This window comes from Hyperolius riggenbachi, chromosome 10, assembly GCF_040937935.1.
Source record: "Hyperolius riggenbachi isolate aHypRig1 chromosome 10, aHypRig1.pri, whole genome shotgun sequence".
Taxonomy (NCBI): domain Eukaryota; kingdom Metazoa; phylum Chordata; class Amphibia; order Anura; family Hyperoliidae; genus Hyperolius; species Hyperolius riggenbachi.
The window spans coordinates 179962892-179985105 of record NC_090655.1 but is presented as its reverse complement, the minus strand read 5'-3'; the positions used below and the strand labels follow the sequence as shown (position 1 = coordinate 179985105).

Below are 22214 nucleotides of genomic sequence, written 5' to 3'. Positions count from 1 at the left end.
TCTATGCTTCATTACTATCAAAAAAGAAAAGCTTATTTTTTCTTCTGCCACTTATCCTGTTGGGAAAAAGAAACATTGAAATCATCACATCTCCAATCTTCAAACTCCACTAAAGGAATCTTTAAAGTCTTGCAAAACTTTTTTAGATCATCCTTTGACCTCGAAGTCGCAGACTTCCCATTCAAATCTGCACTCAAACTAAACGGGAAACCCCACTTGTATTTAGCACCAGCTTTTTTTTTAACTCCTCCAATAAAGGTTTCACTGTCCTTCTAATCGACAAAGTCCTCCACGAGAGATCTGGATACAAATCAATTACACTTTCAGCCAAATTAATTGAGCCAATTTCTCTGGCTCTAAACATAATCTCTTCCCTATCAGAAAAGCGCAACAGCCAGCATATCACATCTCTTGGTTTCTTGCGATCATTTTTCTTGGGACCCAACGATCTGTGCACTCTATCAATCTCAATTGGTCTGTCATTTTTCAAAACAATATTAAAGATCTTCAGAGCAGTCCCCTTTAAATCAGCTGCAGAAACATTTTCAGAAAGCCCTTTTATTCTAATATTTTGTCTGCTACTCCGGTTTTCATAATCATCCAATTGGGACATTAACTCATCAAATTTCTTATTATGCAAATTAACTTTAGAAGGCAAATCAGTCACTGTCTACTCCACCTTCTCCACTTTATCCTCTGCTGCCCCTACCCTCTGACCAATGTTAATTACTTCATGTTTAATATTCATCATTTCTTTATGAAACGATTTTTCCGATCTCTCAATCAAGCTGTCCATATCAGACAGAGCTGGCAAAGATCTCACCCGTTCCTGCCAATCCTTCTCCTCCTCCATCTCTGCTCCTGCTAACGTTTTCCTTTTCCTTGCAGGACCTTTAGGCCTCTTTCACACCAAGACGTTGCGTTTTAGGTGACGTTAAGGTCGCATAACGTGCCCCTAACGCAGTGCATGGTGGTGTTGAAGTTGGACGTCCGATTGAGCCGCATTATGAGGCTCTTGGTGCTATCGTGGGAAGTCCGGATCTTTTCAATGATTCGGATGATTCGAATTGGATCATTGAAAAGATCTGGATCTTTGAACCAAATCTTTGAATCATTTTACTAGGGAAGCAGGAAGCAGGGGTGCATCAGAGTGAGAGGTGCAGGAGAATGAAGGCACATTGAGGGTGCTAATGGGGAAGGGAGAGATGCAGCAGGAAGATTGTGCTTGTGCACAGAAGCTGCAGTTCCTGTTTCTTCCAGACATCCACTGTGAACCGAATCCTTCAATGTGATGATCCGGATGATTCGACTCACAAAAAATCAAAGATCCGAATCGTTCATCATATGGACAACACTACAGTGCAGTGAATATTAATTAGCCATGTGGCTAGGAACAATAGCAGACTCTCCCCTTACTGAGCATGTGCAAACAGTCTAACGCAGCTAAAACCACACATAGCGCACAGCATGCTGCACTTTCTTTGAACGTCCAGCGTTACACTGTAACGCAACGTGGTCACTGTGAAAAGCCCATTGATTTTTCATTACTGTGATTTGGGCTGCGTTACAGGCTGCTTTAACGTGCGTCTGTAACGTCCCACTGTGAAAGCAGCCTAAACCGATAAACAAGAACGTCCCAAGAATGACCAACAGCACCAGGGATCTCCGTAGGTTATTCCTCCATCTTCTCCCCAGTCCCCACCTCCAGCAGATTCTTTGGATCTCACCTCCATAAAGCCATATATCACTCTTCCCTCTGTTTCTCCCATGAGTCATCTCCAAGTATAGCTTCTGGCCAATCGCTCCAGATAATGATCTCCAATTTCCTCTTCACCCCTCTCCTTCCACCACCCGAACAGACAAGGACCCACAGATACTTTGGCCAATCGCACCAAACCCTGTATTTATGATAGTCCTTCCGTCTCTAAGTTGCCGCTCTTCCTCCTCCTGCCTTCAGAACCACCGTCTGACCCCTTCAATGAGTCGGCTCCCACTCTCTCTTACTACGGCTCTCTGCTTGCAGGTGGGCTTTCGGCTCCTGATTCAAACATACCTCCGCTGCCGCATCACACGCGGCGGTACTCCAGTAACTTCCTGGTGAGGGAGCGCACCTCTCAGCACGTCAGCACGCCGCCTCTGCCCCGCTCATCTCCCCCCATCCTCGAGAACTCCTTAGTCCCTCTCCAAGTTTGATGTCTCCCATCTGTATCCGGTTTATTTTGTATGGTGCTAGACTATTGGTATGTCCAAAATGCATGACTTTACATTTTTCAACATTGACTTTTATCTGCCATTTAAGTGCACATTTAGCCAATCCTATCCAGTTCATTCTGCAATATGTCACTTTCTTCCTGAGAGTTGATAATTCTGTACAATTTTGTATCATCTGCAAAAATAGCAACATCTACTTTATTTACTAGGTCATTAATAATATGCATGATGTTGATTAAAAAAAAAAGCCACAGCATTTCGAGTCTCTGTACACCCTCATACTGAAAGCAGCAGTGCTGCAGAGAGCCATCCTCATGACCAATTTTGTCCCCCAGTGTACGTCCTCTGCCTCACCCCCCCCATGTTCAGCTGTATCCCCGGTGGTAGTCCTGGTCCCCCCATGTCCAATTTTGTCCCCCCTAATGTACCTCATCTGCCCCCGCCTGGAGTACTACACAGGCAGATCATATGAACAGCTGGTGGAGATATCTGCATGCTGGAGGATTTCTGAAGTGATCCACCAATCAGGCAGCCCCTGATGAGTCATTCTGATGAAACGTGCAGGGCGGAGCTTGGAGTCACGTGGGACGCAAACCAGGAAGTAGGTTGAGCAGAACGGTGACTGAAGTATGCAGCGGGATCCGACCGCGGCGGTGGCTGACACATTAAGATCAGCGCTTTGTTTTATATTTTCTGGTACGCAGATTGTATGTAGGTTTTAGCTATTAAATATCTTATGGTTTTACACTATGGAAGTTCCGCTTTGTATCTTTTAAAAGGATCTTGGTTTTAAGGTGCTACGCCCAGATGGTTGGAGGGCTGATGTTCTTATAGAACAAGAGGGAACATGGTGAGTGTAACCCACTAAGGGGGAGGGTACCCCATTTGAACATTTGAGTGTTCCTGGTGGAGGCACAACACATCTGTCCTGGAGTGGCCACAGGGTGTTTTTACTTTTATGCAGTATTGCGCTATGTAAACTATGTTTCTGCAGGGAAATCCTATTCCTCCTGTTTATGGCCATATACATATAGGATATACTAACTACAATATTCATTGAGAATAATTGTAAAAGTTTGCCATTTTCCTTTCAGTGTCCTTTCCTTGTAGTATACTATCCCTGCCCACCAAACTTAGTGCATCTCTGAATTGATTGAACTTTGCTTTTTCTAAAATTCAAAGTTTTAGCTGTTCCGCTGCTCCACAAACAAATAATCACCAAATCAAACGTTATGTTGTGATCACGATTCCTAAAATGTTCTTGAACCTGCACATTTGATACATTCTCTGGTCTATTTGAAATGACTAAATCCAATAGCACATTCCCCCAGTTGGTTCAGTTACCATTTGAGTGAAGTAACTGTCCTGTAGTGTTGCTGAAAATCTGCCACTTTTACCAGAATGAGAAGCTTCAATATCCCAGTCGCTGTCTGGATAGTCGACTACTGTCAAATTTCTATTTTCTGATTTCACAAGTTCCTAAGGGTTATATGTTAACTAAAGTAAATTTTAAAATTTACAACCTGTTATCTTCTAACATTGTATCATTATTTGTGATACTTATTCATTTGTGTTTTCAGGTAATCTGATCTCTCATCAGCCATATATATAGGTGTCCACCGTTTTCTGTCTCAACGGTTAGTAGTTTTATTAGATGTAGTCCAAAAGAATAGGTCAGATTTATCTCAATTTAAAAGTAAAATACATTAACATTTTAATATGCAGTTCTTTAAAGACATTTAGGTCGACTACACAAAATCTTGGTGGTCCTGGTTCCCCTTAACTTAAAGAGCAATTTTAACTCAGGATCGTCTGTTATCCCAATTAATAACCGATGCCCCTTTTCCCACAATAAATATTTACCTTGTGTGTAATAGGTCACCAGGGACATCTGTGAGCTGATATTGAGTTAAAACCCCTCACGCATTGTGATGTTTTAGCCATGGCCATGACAGTTTTCTTGCTGTTTTAGCCATGACTAGGACAGTTTTCTTGCTGTCAATCTGGTTGTATGGTGGTTGATAACGTGCTGTTGCCAAGCAAGACATACCTCGTCTCTGAGCATATACAGTGTAAATAATAATAATAACAACTTTTTGCCTATCACATTGTTAGTGGGCATGTTTATGGATAAGGGCAGTTTGTGCTGACCATTTTCTATGCCTTCCAGCACTAAAGCTTTTGACCTGCAGGCTCATGGAGTATCAATAAACATGAACAAATTACATGACCTTTAATTATTTGTTTATCTATCTTTCATTTTAAATTTCTCACTTTGCTATGTCAAGATCCTCCCCTCCCCTGCTACTGTCTTTCAGTAAATAAAGTAATTACTCTTTAAGTGGGTGCGCTACCTATCAGTTAACATGGTCTTCAGTAGAATAATGAGAATTTTGAATACTATATTAAGAGTGCAGGTTTGTAGTGATGAGCACAACATGCAAATCAATACACAATTAACACAGTTGCTGTTTGATTAGGTCAGCTGATAATAGGTGTAATTTACATATGCCGTCTAGGTGCAGCTAACCAACTAGCAAATTAGTTGTATTTTTCAATGTCAGTGCTTGTTTACTGTAGTTTAAAAGTGACTGTTTTAGTTAAAAATATTTCTATCACTGTTAGATCATTTTTAAAAGTACATCAATCTTACCCCTTCCCTTAGGCTGTCTATATGTAGGCGTTCAGGAAGTAAACTACATAATAAACTGCTCATGTTCACCTTACTTTCATTTGTTCTCGAGCCAGTGAAGGACTGACATGCAGCCGCTGACACTTGTGCTAATCTCTTTGCTGCCCCTGGTTTTAGGACTGAACATATCTGGTAAGACCGGTTTTTAAACCACTATCTTTGAAAAGTGCCAATCTTTTTCACACTACTTAATTTACAGGTTATAGCTGTGCTGATTTTAATCCTCATCCTAAAATAGTGGCTATGATTTACACTATTACAGACTGGCAGATGAAGGAACCAAAGACCTCAGCAAAATAATTATCAGACAGGTGGATGTGCAGGCTATAAAGCAGCTATCAGTATAGGGACACTCAGGACGCATTAGAGATTGTTGCACAGATATCGTGGTCGTGGTGTGTGTGTTTGTGGGGGTAGGTTAGTGTGAGAAAAAGGTTAGGTAAAGTGATATTCTACTATCGGTAAAATTACAGATAATTAATTCAGTATTACCCAGTGCCTGATAGCAGAATATTGGTAATATAGGGACACTCAGGACGCATTAGAGATTGTTGCACAGATATCGTGGTCGTGGTGTGTGTGTTTGTGGGGGTAGGTTAGTGTGAGAAAAAGGTTAGGTAAAGTGATATTCTACTATCGGTAAAATTACAGATAATTAATTCAGTATTACCCAGTGCCTGATAGCAGAATATTGGTAATTTTACTAATATTCTTCTAGTGGCTTCACCCAAGAAACCGATTTTTCAATGCACAAGAGAAAACACTACTGAGAGCGGGGAAAATATATAGTTCCCTGTTCAATAGTTTGTTTTGTTTCAACCTTAAAGAGAACCTGAGGCGACATTTTTAAATGTTAACAGGACACAGAGGCATGTTCTGTGCACAATCACATGCCTCTGTATCCTTGTGCTGCTGCTGTCAGCCCCCCGGGCTCTGCTGTCCCCCCAGCAAAATACCGCCATGCTAGCGACAATCTGCTTACCGCTAGCCTGCTATTTACCTGCGCTAGGCTAGAGACAAGCAGATTGTCGTTAGCCTGGCGGGATTTTGCTAGGGGGACAGCAGAGCCCGGGGGAGGGGGGCTGACATTGGCATCACAAGGACATAGAGGCATGTGATTGTGTACGTGCCTCTGTGTCATATTAAGAAGATTTAAAAATGCCACCTTGGGTTCACTTTAATAGAACAAACATTATAAAAATGGTTGTCATTAACCTGAGACAATCAAAAAATTTTACTCAGATTTTTAACCTTTAAAAACAAAATAAGACTATGGAATTCCAGGAAAGTCCTATTTAAGTTCATGACTATAGATACAATACTTTATGTCATCAGTTTATTTTTATTCAGGTTTTGTTTTAAAGGACCATTCCAGCGAAAAAAAGTAACCAATTAAAATCTGACAGAACCAACAGCTTTTGGACTTGTCAATCTTCTCATGGGGATTCTCAGGGTTTTCAAAGGAATTCCCTGAACGGCAGTTTAACTGCCAAAACAGAGATACCAGCCATCCTCTCCTCTCTACTCACTTGCACACCATCTTGGCAGTTAGACTTAGCAACTACTATTTAAGAAATGCTTTTGAAAACAAAGAAAACCATGAAAATCCCCCATGAGGAAACGGACTGGTCCAAAACCTGTCAGTTCTGCCAGATTTTGACTATTTGCTTTTTGGCTGGAGTGGTCCTTTGATAAATTATATAGGCAGGGCTTGTCCAACTCTAAATAACCATAAATGTTATTTTTTAGCAAATAACATATGGTAGAAGAAAATGTGTAGCACTTCCTCTTAATTTTCAAAAAATATATGACGTGCCAGGCCAAGATCCAGCAGCACTCCGGATCACACCGCATGAAGTAGAGAGACAGCCGGCACCATCCAGTTCAGTAATGCTCTTTTATTGAGATAAATTACATCTCAGCAGGTCACAGCGACGTTTCGAGGAAATCACCTCTTTATCAAGCTCATGCTGAAGACATGTCACAAATAGGCAATACAGGCTAACGGTTATATATCAAGCATGGTTAAGCAGCAGCCAATCACACACACTAGACAATACCCAATCATAATAGTCCGTGAGTTGCCGGACCTGATGGGGAACTTAGAGGCTGCTGCCTCATAGGTACATTCAAATGGGGTCCCTCCCATCCCCCGACACCCACCTTGGTAAACCGCCGCGGCCCCTTCCGCCCGTCAATCACCACCATCTCCTCCCATCCATCCGCCCATGGCGGACCTGACAGGGGACTAAGTGGGATAGACGCCTGTGCATTCGCGCTCATGCGCGGACACTCTGCGTCTAGACGGGCAGGTGGTGACGTAGGCGGCTTGAGATGCCGCCATACGTCACGCGCTGTAGAGCGGGGCAGCGGTGGCGACCAATGGGAGCGCTCAAGGTTCAATGCATAATAAGATACGTGTGCATGGCGTACACAACGCATTAGCATATGTAAACAATCACATTATAAAAAGCGATGCATAGTATATATGTGCCAAGGAAGCATACATGGATACTGTAACCAGGGTCCATGTACACAGAGGAATACCATAAATTTACATACTCTCCCAACTATATGAATGTCATGGGAGAAGAGACAGTAACATTGTGTGGGCCCAATGAGAAAGTAGGTATAGACAAAGGGGAAGGACGAAACCGGCTACTAGGAGGTCGGTCCCTATTAGCCAATTCCAGAGGATATGCCATATAGTTGAGGATGAGGGGGTGCGGGGGAGGAGGATGGAGGAGATGCAACAGAAATTTCTTTTGAGGGGTTACCCCACAGACACACTAGAGAGGGCCAGGACAAGGGTGGGTGGACATGGTAGGAATCGGAGATCTATACAATCTATGCAGAATCGCATTCCTTTTGTCACAAGATATAACACACAGAGTGACAATATAGCCAGGATAATTAGACGCCATTGGCATCTATTGTCCGAGAGTTTTCCTGAGGTGGAGCATTATAGAAATCCCCCCCTGGTCTCATACAGAAGACCACCCACTTTACGAGACCGTTTGGTACATGCGGATACTAGGCAAGACAATGTTGCATCACAGTTAACAAAGAGGCAAGGGACATACCCATGTCTCAATTGTGTGCATTGTAGCTCAGTTATCAAGGGAGCCGAATTGGTGCATCCACATCGTGGCACCAAATTTAAGGTTAGAAGATGGCATACATGTGATTCGGATTATGTAGTGTATGCCTTGAAATGCCCCTGTGGCCTACTATATGTTGGGCAGACTACACAGAAACTCAAGAAAAGGCTATCATCACATAAACACGCAATTAGAGAACGTTTGGTGGACCAGGCGGTCCCATATCACTTTGTGCAGGCTAAACATCATGTAAGCCAATTAAGATTCATGGTCATAGAGCGGGTGGCCCCTTTGAGGAGAGGGGGTGATCGAGTCAAAAGACTTCTTTGGAGGGAGGCATTTTGGATTAAAAGGCTGGATACAATGGAGCCCCGGGGACTTAATAGAGAACTTGATTTATTACCTTTTATTTGAGTTTTGTTCTCATGGGGCTCCATTGTGTCCTGCTTAATGCCAGCACCTCATTATAATTTAATTGTCGCGTTAATATTATTCTTCTTTTGTCCCAAACCCCTCACTTCCCCCCCCCCCCCCCCTTGTGCCCCTTTCCCGGTTTCGTCCTTCCCCTTTGTCTATACCTACTTTCTCATTGGGCCCACACAATGTTACTGTCTCTTCTCCCATGACATTCATATAGTTGGGAGAGTATGTAAATTTATGGTATTCCTCTGTGTACATGGACCCTGGTTACAGTATCCATGTATGCTTCCTTGCCACATATATACTATGCATCGTTTTTTATAATGTGATTGTTTACATATGCTAATGCGTTGTGTACGCCATTGCACACGTATCTTATTACGCATTGAACCTTGAGCGCTCCCATTGGTCGCCACCGCTGCCCTGCTCTACAGCGCGTAACGTATGGCGGCATCTCAAGCCGCCTACATCACCTCCTGCCCGTCTAGACGCAGAATGTCCGCGCATGAGCGCGGACGCACAGGCGTCTATCCCACTTAGTCCCCTGTCAGGTCCGCCATGGGCGGATGGATGGGAGGAGATGGTGGTGATTGACGGGCGGAAGGGGCCGCGGCGGTTTACCAAGGTGGGTGTCGGGGGATGGGAGGGACCCCATTTGAATGTACCTATGAGGCAGCAGCCTCTAAGTTCCCCATCAGGTCCGGCAACTCACGGACTATTATGATTGGGTATTGTGTCTAGTGTGTGTGATTGGCTGCTGCTTAACCATGCTTGATATATAAACGTTAGCCTGTATTGCCTATTTGTGACATGTCTTCAGCATGAGCTTGATAAAGAGGTGATTTCCTCGAAACGTCGCTGTGACCTGCTGAGATGTAATTTATCTCAATAAAAGAGCATTACTGAACTGGATGGTGCCGGCTGTCTCTACTTTTAGCAAATAACATATAAACAAAACTAAACATTGTAGTTATTTCAAGCCATATGTGAGTGAGAGCATTAAAGAGACTCTGAAGTCTAATTTTTTACCAGCTTTTTCCTTATAATACTGTGCAGCACGATTGCCCCATTAAATTCGCGGCATCCCCGCGGCAGATGAATGATTTATAGCTGACATACAGCCCTGCAAAGCTCCCGGGCTTCTCTTCGTGGAGGGGCAGAGCTTTCAGCTGTAGCTCTGCCCCCTCCGCAGTCAATCTCCTCTGATCGCCGCCTCTCCCAGCCCCTCTCAGTCTTCCTTTCACTGAGAGGGGCGGAGAGAAGACGGAGACCCGCAGAGATTGATTGTGGAGAGGCTGAGCTACAGCTCAAAGCTCAGCCTCTCCAGGAAGAGAAGCCCTACGTGTCAGGGCAGCACAATCTGCGACCAGCAAAATCATAGAACTTTGCTGGTCTATTACTAGGCAAAATATCACTCATCTGCTGCGGGTATGCTGCAAATTTAGTGGAGCAATCATGCTGATAAGGATTATAAGGAGAAAGCTGGTAACTTCAGTGTCTCTTTAAGGATGTACAGCTAATACATATATTTGAGTTAGGAGATAATTAACAAATCTAAAGAAAACAACCCTTAAAGTTAATAAATGCTCATCTAATACGGGGTGCCATAAGGTTTTGTTAGGAAAATAAATGTATTAGGCTGTCACATATGAATCATTGTGCACTAAAGTGTTTCAAGATCTTCAGATATGACATGCAAAAATATGCATTTCATATGCATTTCATTTACTATGCCTAATAATCTAAAATTGGCTTAGTCCACTGCCGCAGGTAGCATCTCAAGTTGGGCAACCATTGTGTTCTGCATCTGCATGGGTACCAATGAAGTGTAGAGAATCACGGTCTCTTGGGGCTCTCTGCATTTATTAAGCAATGATCAGCTTGACAGAAATCAAAAGAGAAACCCCTCACATCACACTGCTTTAGCGGTAGACAGTCCATGTGATGTTTTTAATCAAATGACTGACACGTGGTTAAACAATGCAGTTCCTATGAGTACTTTTAGCAAAACACTGTGCAAATGCACATACATCCTGAATGTGAAAAGTGGAGCTTTAGGCCCCTTGTACAAGCTGTGCTGAGTCACGGTACCCTACCCTGTCACTCCCCTGCCGCAGCTCGTCTCTACGACGGTACCTTCAGCCAAAGCAGAAGCTGCAGCATGATGGCAATCAGTGTGCGCAGTTCCGAGCAGTGCATGACTCTATAAGTGCCAATGACACTGCAAACATTATGTACAGATTTAACCACTGCTCTGCGACATGTTTTTTCCCCTTCAAAAGCGCTTTCCATTCATTCGGTAATGACTTTATCGCTAATTACCACACTGAAATGATCTATATATTATTTTTTACGGGACAAACAAGGCTTTCTTTGGGCAGTAGTTTATGCTAAGAATTATTTTATATGCATTGTATTGGGAAGAAGAAGAAAAAAATGAAGAAAAAAAAATCACCATTTCTCAGCTTTCAGCCATCGTAGTTTAAAAATAAAATGTGCTATTGTAGATAAAACAGGCTCATTTTATTTGCCCATTTGTCCCAGTTATTACAGTGTTTAAATTGTGTCCCTAGTACAATGTATGGCGATATTTTATTTTGGATTAGGGGTGAAGGAGTTAAAAAAATTATGAAAAAGCATTTAATTTTTCTATGGTAAGTGTATAATGGTGTATTTGGAAGTAGTTTTACTTTTTGGCCACAAGATGGTGCTATACTAACTGTTTTCTAAAAATAGAAAACAGAACCAAGTGTTTACATGTGTTTGCAGGTATTTATAAACAAGGACATGGCAGAAGTTGCTAAGTGGTTAAAATTAAAATTAAAAAAAGCAGTGCGCTCCTACCACCACTAATACTGCAATTAATATTAACCAAATATAGTAAAAAAAAAGTCATTGGATCGCCAACCAACAGGATGAGTATGTCCCTTTACAACCTATTAAATCAGAAAGGTATTGCACTCAACAATCAAATCAGTGAATTGATATAATATAGCAATAAAAGTCCATTATGGATCATATATTAATTAACTATCAGTCCCAAATAAAGTTCGTCACAGTTGCCTCTTCAGATAAATGTCCTCATAACCATTAAAACAAAATACGCTCACCAGAACTCGTGGCTGACCTAGATTGATCAGCAACTACATTTTGGCCCAGCCAGCAATATGCACTCACTTCAGCGACATGCAGTTCTTCAATACTCATGAAAATAAAATTGAAAAAAATAGTGTGATACTGTATGGTACACTGCAATAATCCTCCACAGCACCAGTGCTCCCAGCAATCTCTGTTCAACCAATGTGTAGTCACACAGTATAATGAAGCCTCTCACCAGACTATGTGACTGACTAGACACAGACCAGCAATATTCGCTTTCTTTACTCCTTAATGTAGCACAGCAGCGAGTTCAGAGCCCCAAAAAACTAAAAAAAAAATACAGTTTTTACCGTTTTTAGTCCATAAATTTTAAAAAGTAGTGCACTAACAATTTTAAAGATAAAATGTGCATATCACAAACAGTTTCCACGAGTTGATTTGCATCTCCTCCGCTGTTAGGCTCCGCCCTTTTTCTAGTTACAACATAGAGGACTCATCAGAGGCATGGCCTCCAACAGCGAGGAGACGCTATTTGTTCCAGTACTTTAAAAACGTCATTAATCCCCAATTTTTGCCCGCACCCTCATCATAAGGCAGCATCTTCATAAAATACCTGGCAGCACACCCATCTATTCACGCAGCAACATTTACTGCATAAGAACCCTACGTTTGCCCATATCCCGAGACTACATGTTCCATAAGCCCCTACCGCTAGCCTCAGTCCCTGTACTACACTACCCATAATGCTGATTCTCGTGCTCACACGCAGAATAGGTATATCATTAAACTGAAGCGCTTCTCCATGAGGATGTAAAGGGGAGACACCGAGAGCCCAGTATATAGTGCAGTATGTACTGGAAATGTGGGTGTTTTAAGGGAAGTATAAATTAATACTCACAAACAAGGGTTACCATCCAGGTAACCACTGAAAGGGCAGGTGGGGAGAATTAGACCTGTCCCCACTCAGGATTAAGAAGTTGCTCTCTGTTGATCGGAAGACAGGGGCCAAATCCCCTCCACCAACGGTGGACTCAGTAGCTATGTGGTAGTACAGAGGCGCCAGAAGAATACAAATTGTTTAAAAGGTTTAAAATGAAGAGGGTTGTGGTGGACTTACCCCTTCTGTGCAGAGGCGCCTCTTATGTGCTTCATAGGCAAATCAGATAAATGACGTGTACTGCAACAGTGAATTACTTCCCAAATGTTATAATTTTTTCCGGTTTGTGATGAAGTGAATGCTTGTACAATCATACTGTAGCGCTCTTACCTGCTAACGGTAAGGGCGTAAGGGCTCAGGCAGCACTGGGCTGCTGCAGTAAGCTTCCTCTTCCGATTTCTGCAGCGGCATCCTCAGCACCCCTGTGACTGACTCAGCATGTAAGTTCCCCAAGCCTCCCTAAGGGGACTTGCCCGTCCCAGAGCAGTTCTTATAGGTTGAGGAGGCGGGTCTAGTGGGTGTCAGCTGAAACACTGGTCAGCTGACACTTTTCTGCTGGAACCTTTGCTGATTGGCCAGTTCCTTTTCTGGGCTGGTCCTTGATCTTTTCCACCTGTATATAAGCTCTGTTCATTCAGTTACTCACTGCCCGTGATAGGAGTCAGAACGCTGGTTTTGCTGGGCACTTTATCACTCCATGATAATCATATCGTATTTCAATGTGACTTTTATTATTGTATTTCAATGTGACTGCCAGACTGACTTAGATACGACCTTGGCTTTACTGACCACTCTTTTGCCTAGTCCTTTGTACTGCAGCCATTATTAGGGATGATCGGAACAGACGATTTCCGATATCGCGGTAATTCCGCCTTCCACTATAACGAAATTCTGCTACCGTTACATTCCGGCGGATACCCACAGTATTCCGCGGAATTCCGCATTCCGGCGGAACAATTTCCACAATGTTAAAGGGAACCTAATGGATGTTTCCTTTTAAACAAATATCAATTCGCTGGCAGTCCTGCTGATAACTTTGGCTTTAGTGGTGGCTGAATCACAATTCTGATTACAATTTTTTTTTTGGAGCAGCAGGAGTTGTCGTAGGCCATGGGACCTAGAGGTGGTTCCACGGCAGTCATTACAAATTTTTTTTGGAGCAGCAGGAGAAGTTGTAGGCCATGAAGTGGTTTCACACAGTCATATTTTTGTTGGGAGCTGCAGGAGTGGTCATAGGCCATGGGACCTAGAGGTGGTTTTACAGCAGTCATAACATTTTTTTGGAGCAGCAGCAGAAGTTGTAGGCCAAAAGCATAGGGTTAGGATAGAATATAACGTCGGACAGCTGCAAGAGCTGCATTTTTATGATCTTAAAAAGCAAAAAATATGCGAGGATATTGATAGGCAGCAGAGTTTGAGAGGGAGACCATTTGAGGCTTGAAAAACAGCAATATTTTAATTTAGTCTTTCTAATCTTCATCATGAATCAGTGAGAGGGGCCTTGTAATTATCACTGATCCATGACTCGTTCATTTTAATGAATGTTAGAACGTTAATATGTCCACATTGTCTGTGGACAGACGGGTCCTTTGTCCTGACCACCCCATCTGCAGCACTAAATACTCACTCAGAAAGAACACTGGCGGACGGGGCATGCAAGAACCTCCAGTGCATACTGAGCGAGTTCAGGCCAGGTATCCAGTTGTTTTGTCCAATACTCCATGGGGTCATCATTACTCTCCATATTGTCTGGAGCACTGGCCGACCCCAAGTAATCAATTCACCATACGGGCCAGCCGCTGGCGGTGACTACTTTGCCCGCTGGTGGTGCTGCTGCTACAAGGAGTATCTGGCATTGGCTGATAAAGTTCTTTCAGCTTACTCAGCAGGTTCACAGATTGGCTAATGGTGCTGCTGCTGGGAGTGGGACCACCGGACCTTTGTCAAGTATGATGAGGCTTGGTAGCTTGGGCCCGGGATACAGGTTCAGGAAACTCATCTTCTACCCAACGAAGAAGGGCATCCCGGATGTGGCTCATCCTGGCGTCTGCTTGGGAGGGGGGCATGTACTGCCGCATTTTCCCCTTGCACCGGGGATCTAAGATGGTGGCCACCCACATGTCGAGCCTTGATTTTAGAGTTTTAATCCGGGGGTCCTTACGGAGGCACTGGAGCATATGCACAGCCATAGGGAAGAGATGTCTGCCATTAATCACCTCTTCCTGGTTCTCAGAACTGTCGTCATGCTCCAGCTCCACATCAGAATCTTCTTCCCACCCCCATACAATGGGTTCTTCCGCTTCCTCAAGCTCTGCCTCCTCATCCAGGACTTGAGCATGCTCATTCACTCCCCCACTTGACTGACCACTGTTCAGTAGGGCTTCCTCCCCCTGTCCGAGCACTTTGTCAAGAGCCTTGTCCAGCATGAAGACAATAGGGAGCACTTATGATATGCTGCAGTGCTCCTCACAGACCAATTTTTGTTGCCTGCTCAAACAGCTCCAAGACTTTACACACCTGTCCAATCAGCTGCCACTGGTCCCCAGTAATTTAGTCCAGTGACCCTGTTCTGGAGGAAGATGTCCGAGACAGGTATAGCCTGACCGCCATTCGCTGCTCCCACAACCTCTCCAGCATGTGGAGGGTGGAGTTCCACCGCGTCGGACAATCAGAAGTAAGCCTGTGCTGTGGCAGGCTATGGCGGCGCTGCAGCAGTTTCAAGGCCGTGGTGGCGGTTGCGAAGTGACGGTTGTGCGCTGACTCTTTTCGTGCTGAGGCCACAGCGTCCTTCAACCCATCAAAAGTTTATAAAAATTTCTGGACTACAAGGTTGAAGACGTGGGCCAAGCAAGGTAAGTAAGTGTAGCCACCTTCAGAAATGGCGGCCAGCATCCCCTTCAACCCACGTGGCGGCACCACCAGCTGAGATGCCCCAGATCTTGCACCATCCTCAGCAGCACCATGGAGGGTGACCCAATGGGCGGGAAAAGTTAGATATTTTCCCTGCCCGTGCCTGCTGCGCCAGCCATCCATAGTGAAGGGAGAAAAGAGGCGCCCAATTAAGTATAAAAAAGTTAAAAACACTAAAAACTAAAAGGTTGAGGTGGCTTACCTCATAGACAACAACTCACTTTGAGCAGAAATATTTATTAATAAGCACAGGCAACACGTTTTGTGGGATCTAGCCCACTTCCTCAGGCCAAACAAAGTGCCACTGCAGTCTGATAGCCGCATTTGGGGCGCCCCACGTTCCAGTGAGGGGAGTCCCATGCACCATACTTGAGGTGGAATCCACACCACATCACAGTTTTAGAGTGCATGAGGTTCTTTACCAAGAGAGCGACTGCCTCCAAGATCACTGGCTTACCTGAGTGGAGTCAGGTATAAGACACTCCACCTGCTTGAACTGGTCAGTTGCCCCATGTGCAACCCACCTTTGTGAGTATTCCCTTTTCAAACACGTTACTTACCCATCTACCTGTTATATACTGCACAATTTGGGCTCCCTTTGTCTTTGTGTTTTTTCCCAGTACCCTATACATCCATAGTGAAGTGCACCTTACCACCGACAGCGTGATCCATAGACCGGCCGACACACTCCACAATGTGTTGGTGAAGGGCAGGCATAGCATTCCTGGCAAAATAATGGCGGCTGGGGATCTGCCATTGTGGAGCAACACTGTTCATCAGTCTGCGGAAGCAGACAGCCTTGGCAGGAGCGCATTATTTTTCACAACAAAAGGATCACTTGCAGGGAGCATCCGCTTCCTCTGCAACATTTCTGCCACAGAGGCCTGATGCTGGAACACTGTTGATTCAGAGGAAACCAACAAGGGTGATGATGAGGTGCTTGCCGAGGTCTGGAGCCCTCTTCCAGCCTGGCATGCAGAGGGATTTGAAGTAGAATGGGACTGAGCAGGTTGGATAGGGACATGACAACTAGAAAAAGAAGAGGAGGGGCCTGTTGCTGCTGCTTTTCCTCCACCCATCTTATTGTAATTCTTTACATATTCAAACTCCTGTCTGTGGTGGTTGCGCAGATGGCTTTTCAGCCCTGAAGTGCCGAACCCACTGTTCGATTTGCCTCTGCTCACCGATTTACGGCACACAAAACAGACTGCCCTGGATTCATCCTCTTCCAGAACAGTAAAATAATTCCATGCAGGGGACGTGCGTGCACATGGAGCAGTGGTGCAACCTGTTCTAGCACGTCGATGCTCAGCATTGGACTGGTGGGTACTGACAGATGGGAAAGCACTTGCAGGCTGCTGGCCAACCGTCTGCTCTGTTTCTCCATGCTGCTCACGCCTGCTAGTGCCTAACCCACCAGGTAGTGACCACGTTGGATCAGCTGCCTCATCATCCAAAACATCATCCAGTTCAACCAAAGCACTGGAACCCATAAGTGACTTTTCTGGTCCCTCCACCTGGCCACGAAACGCCTCTGTAGTTGACTGGTGGTGATGTAGATTGGTGGTGACACAAGCTCCCAGTTGTGATGGATTACTGGATAAAGAAAACTCAGGGGCCATTTCTGTCACCACAGAACCCACCACTTCTTGGAACCTTGGCCCCACGGTCTCCTCCAATGCCTCATCCCAATCTTTCTGCACATCTCTCTCATCAACATAGGTGTGCTTTAATTCAAGAGGAGAGTACTGGGAGGAAGCAACCTCGTCAAGAGAAGCAGCTGCGGTCGGGTTCTGGTCATGAGGACGTGATCCCCCAACACCACCATCACTCCATTTTCTTTTAGGAGTGGCAGGAAATTGCTGCTGCTCTCGCTCCATTGTTTTGGGGCCAAAAAGTTTATTGGGGAAGGGGTATGAGGGACAGAACCAAAGTAAAATAAATCTACCTAACTTGAACTAAAAAAAAAACAGATAAGAAAATAAGGGGGTGAAATAAATAAAATAAATAAAAAACAAAATAAAGAAAACAAAAAACAAAAAATTAACTTAGTTGATTGATTAGTTGAGTGTAGTGCAAGTTTTTTTGTTTTCTAACTCTCGCACTCTGTCAAACACTAAGCCTGTGGCCTGGCTGGCTCTCTCTAACCCTCTCCACACAGCAACTACTAGTACACTACACTACAATCTATCACTCAAACTAACAATCTACTGTCATGCTCTCACAAATTCACCTAGCTACTACTACTAATAGCACACACTTTTGTTTTATATACAGTCTTTAAAAAGACTATTGTTTTATGTTGAAACAACTAATATGGGTCTGTCTCTCCTCTCTCCTCTCTCCAAAACACCAGCCTGAAACCTACAAGCTTCCTGACTGTCACACCTCTCTTATATACAAAATGGGTGGGATAGCTGATGATAGGTAGCTAGGAGCTGGTTGCTAACGTAGGATTGGTTGGTTTTTGTTAAGACTCTAATTGGTGCAGAAATTCAGTTTTTAATACAGAAATCAGCATGTTTTAAGCTTCTGTGATGGGTCTATCCCTTCCGATTGGCTTAAAAATTCTGCCTAACAATAAATGCAGCTTTTACACGCTTCTGATTAAATTTCGCCGGAATTCCACATAGAAATTCCGCTATTTACCGATTACCGCTATAGATGTTTCAATTAACGACCGGAATTGCAGAACTCTCCATTCCACGGAATCCGACGAGCAACCCTAGCCATCAGATATAACGTGTATGACCTTAGCATGTTAATGACTCAGATTCTGCCTAGCCCTTTGTACTGCAGCCATCTGATCTAGCGTGTATGACCCTAGCCTTTTACTGACTCCGATTCTGCCTAGCTCGCCGTACTGCAGCCAGCTGATATTGTGTATTGGTCCACATAGCACCTAGCGTGATACATACCTTGTGCCCTTTCACAGGCATTACATCCTCCACATGAGAAAAAACCCACCTGCCTCCACACATCAGTTCTATGAGTGATTTTGGAACCCTCCACATATGTTTTAACTAATCTCTGTTGTAAATAATTAGTTCGTCGATAAATTAATTTGGGGCGTATGGGTAATGTTTTCCCCAAAACAGGGTCATTTCTTAATAGGTCCAGTGTCTCCTAAAAATATTTTCCACCTATCTGTAGTGTGAATTAATGTCAAGTAAAACCGCATACTCAAAGGCATTGGCATTGATGTCATTACTCTGTTCTCTAAAAACCAACCCCTATCTTTTTCCATAACCTCCTCTGTTATCCGTTCAAGATGAGAACACTCATAGCCCTTCTCTGCAAACCTTTCTATAAGGGTAGTCCCCAACATCCCCTGCCTATTCATGACAACAACATCCAGAAAGTCTATCTCCTCCCTATTACATTTCACTGTCAGCTTAATTCCTAAATGATTGTCATTAAGCCATTTCACATAGTTATATAATTCCTCTTCACTACCTTCCAGTTCCCAGAGCCAGAAAAGGTCATCTATAAAACGCTTCCAATTTTTCACCTTTTACTATTTACTGATCTGAGAATCCCTCTGGGGGCACATTTGGCCCCAATCGCACAGCCTAAAGTTTGCAAATAAAAGTCACCTCCATTATATCAGAAGTAATTATGTGAGAGGGAAAAATCGAAAAGCTGTAATATAAACATAATTTGCACTTCCTTTACCTCTCCCTGCACTTCTAGTGCCCTTCTTTTAGCTGCCATCACTTCTTCATGCGGAATTATAGTGTAAAGTGCTTTTACATCAGCCGTGACAAGTAAACAATTTTCATCCACGCGTGAACCATCATGTAAAAATGTTTGGTGTCCCTCAGTAAATGTGGTAAGGTCCCAACCACCGGTTGCAAATACTTGTCTATGTATTCCCCTATCCTCTGATTCAAAGAGCCAATCCTGCTAATGATGGGTCTGCCCGACACGTTTTGTAGGCTCTTATGAATCTTAGGATTTTGATAGATTACTGGAATACGGGGTGCATCAATCATAAGATAACAAAACTCAGCATCATTAAGGATTTCCTTTTCTAGGCCCCCCCTCCAAATGTTCCTTAATTTCTTCTTTATACTCACCAGTGGGGTCACCTTTCAATTTCCTGTATGTTGTTCTGTCACAAAGAATATTCTCCATTTCTTGCTTATATTGGTCTGTGTGTAACATATAAAAATAGTGCCTGGTAAAAAGTTAGTGAATATATAGCAAACGTTGGGACTTTTTCAGTACAGGGAGATTTACAAGCACCCAACGTACAGACGGACTGCTGATATAAACAGCTCGCTGACCCATTGCACTAATGTCAACCTGTCATACGCAGCCAGAGACTCCCTGTCCTGTGGTCCCTCAGCCCCGTTCACCTTGCAGGCTATGAGCAACGGAAGCAGCAGAGCTTTTCTCACCTGCTTGCGGTGCCTCCAGTGATGAGCGACCTCCTCTCACCCTCCCTGCTCCCATAGTTTTGGCTTTGTCTGCATGTTGCATTTTTTTACGCAATCAGGAGAAGCCAGCACTAGAGGGAGCAATGAGGCTGAGAGGAGGTTGTTACTCACTGGAGTAGCAACCAGGTGAGAGAAGTGCGGCTGCTTCCTCTACACATACTCTGAACTGCACTATGCTGGGGGAGTGCAGGAAGAAGAGCGGGGATTAAACACTCACAAGGGGGACCGAATCTGGCACTAAGTGTGACAAAAGGAGGCACAGGGGGACAGAACAAGGCATGGGAGACAGAAAGGGACACAGGGGGACAGAAAGATACAATGGGGGGAGGAGGGGGATAGTGATCAAGAGGGACACAGTGCTGGTACAAAGCAACAGAGAGGGGGATACTGATGGAACAGGTAATGGAAAGTGGCACAGGGGGACAGAGGTGACAAAGTGGCAGGGGGAGGGACAGAGGTGGCACAGAGGGAAACATTAAAGGCACGGGAGAACAGAGGTGACACAGAGGGGGACACTGGAGGCACAGAAATGGCACAGTGTTTTTACTTGTTGGTAATCTGATCGGGCCACACTCCTCTTCAAGCATGAGCAGCTCTGTGCTACCGTGCAGGTGTGGCCATGCTCGCATTGCCACTGTCATGCGAGAAGAGGAGTGCAGCCCTGATCAGCTGGAGGGTCCAGGACAGCAGCAACAGACAGCGTAGGACATCTCTAGGCCATCCAGAGGCTTCCCTCTCCTTAGGTAAGTATGTGCGTCTGAATCTAAGCTTTGGCTCGGGTTCCCTATAATAGTAACAAGTGTTGTTCTGCTATAACGCATCGACACATCTGTACAGGACTAGCCCCACAAAACTGTCACCTGAGAGATCGAGCCCTGACAACCTTTGAAAGTGTGTACACTCCTTAAGTGCATACCCATTTCTATTGATCTTGGAAGAGAGTCATTGTGAGAATCCAAATGGAGAGGTAAATTAATGAAGTCTATTACTCAAAATATGGCCGCGCTCATAGATCAAATAGCAAAGCAGAAAAAGTCACTTATCCACAGTTCAAGATATTCCCGGTCACTCCAAGTCACAGGATGAAATGGGGTAATGACCCACGGTCAGGACCAATCTCTTTATCCAGATCCACACATCATATATGCAAGAGAAGAAAAAAAGCACATAGCGTAATCAAAACTAAAAAAGCTGTTCCCGTCACCTCACCAGTGTGAAACCAACACCTTCCATGATCACCTCCACACGTGGGTTCCCCCGTTTGACCCACACTCACCCTCACTGGCCTCCACAACTCCGGAGGTAGGGATTCAAAACATGCGGGGGGCGATCAAACACTGTGTATGGGAACACTTGCGGTGATCAGTATGCAGCTCCACAGTCACGCAGACACTATGGACTTAGAAGCTCCAAATAGTGTAAAACCATTTAATCTATGTAAAAATCATTAAAATCTGCACTCACAAGAGAAGTAATGCGCATTGTACAGGTAATGGTAGTTGTCCCAAGTGCCGCTCGCTAGCATGTCACTTCAGATCCCATTTCCTCCTGCGCGCTGAAGACTGCTGGCCGATCAAGTGACGAGTCTATTAGCAGTCAAATTGTGAGCGGTGGGGTTGATCAGGTGATTTTTAGGGCTCTCATTTTCAGGTCAAGATTAAGAACTAATTTACTCTAGTGTTTATGGGTATTTTAAATTGCCTAAGATGGACAAGCCTTTGCACGGAGAGATCAATGTTGGTAAAATAGCTATGTAAATATGGGAGTGAGAATTACAGAACTCAATCTAAAGGTCCGTACACACGCCGGACTTTTGGCAACGACGGGTCTGTCGTTGCCTCCCGCTGGGTGGGCGTGCCAGCGACAGTCCGGCGTGTGTACGCTCTGTCGTCAGACTGATACGGCTGTTTCTGAGCGATCCGCCGGGCGGATCGCTCAGGAACAGCCGTATCAGTCTGACGACAGAGCGTACACACGCCGGACTGTCGCTGGCACGCCCACCCAGCGGGAGGCAACGACGGACCCGTCGTTGCCTAAAGTCCGGCGTGTGTACGGACCTTTAGGCTATTGGAAAGGCATAAAAGTTTCTTCACCTGTACATGCTCTCCAACACATGTATGGACAATATCTGTAGTATCTATAAAACAGTATACTTTTAAAAGGTAAGACTATATTATGGGATTTTTACTAAACGCTACTTTTTTTTTCTCCTTGAAGGTAGTTCTGCACTTATTATTTCTTTGTTTCTTTTTCTCTACGAAGCCATGGTAAGAATATACTCTAATGCAAAAGCAACCAGTAAATTCACAATGCTGGACAAAGTGCATACTGTAGATTAGATCTTGCCCCCCAGATATTCATTAACTACCTGAAGACCGCTCCATGGCCATGGGCGTGGCCGC

General features: G+C 44.3%; 1 protein-coding gene and 1 long non-coding RNA gene across 7 annotated transcripts in view; one reads left to right on the top strand and one right to left on the bottom strand.

The window, feature by feature from the left end:
• The window catches only part of RASSF4 (Ras association domain family member 4), a 395766-nt gene that overhangs the window by 245518 nt on the left and 128034 nt on the right, over positions 1-22214 (bottom strand). The gene's annotated exons all lie outside the window — the stretch shown is intronic.
• LOC137533990 (uncharacterized) overlaps positions 4952-22214 on the top strand; it is a 46238-nt gene continuing 28975 nt past the window's right edge. The window contains exon 1 of one of the 2 annotated variants that reach the window (XR_011024267.1): positions 4952-5035. This is a non-coding gene — a long non-coding RNA (uncharacterized lncRNA). The remainder of the gene's footprint in view (positions 5036-22214) is intronic. The other variant, XR_011024266.1, reaches the window with a different exon arrangement.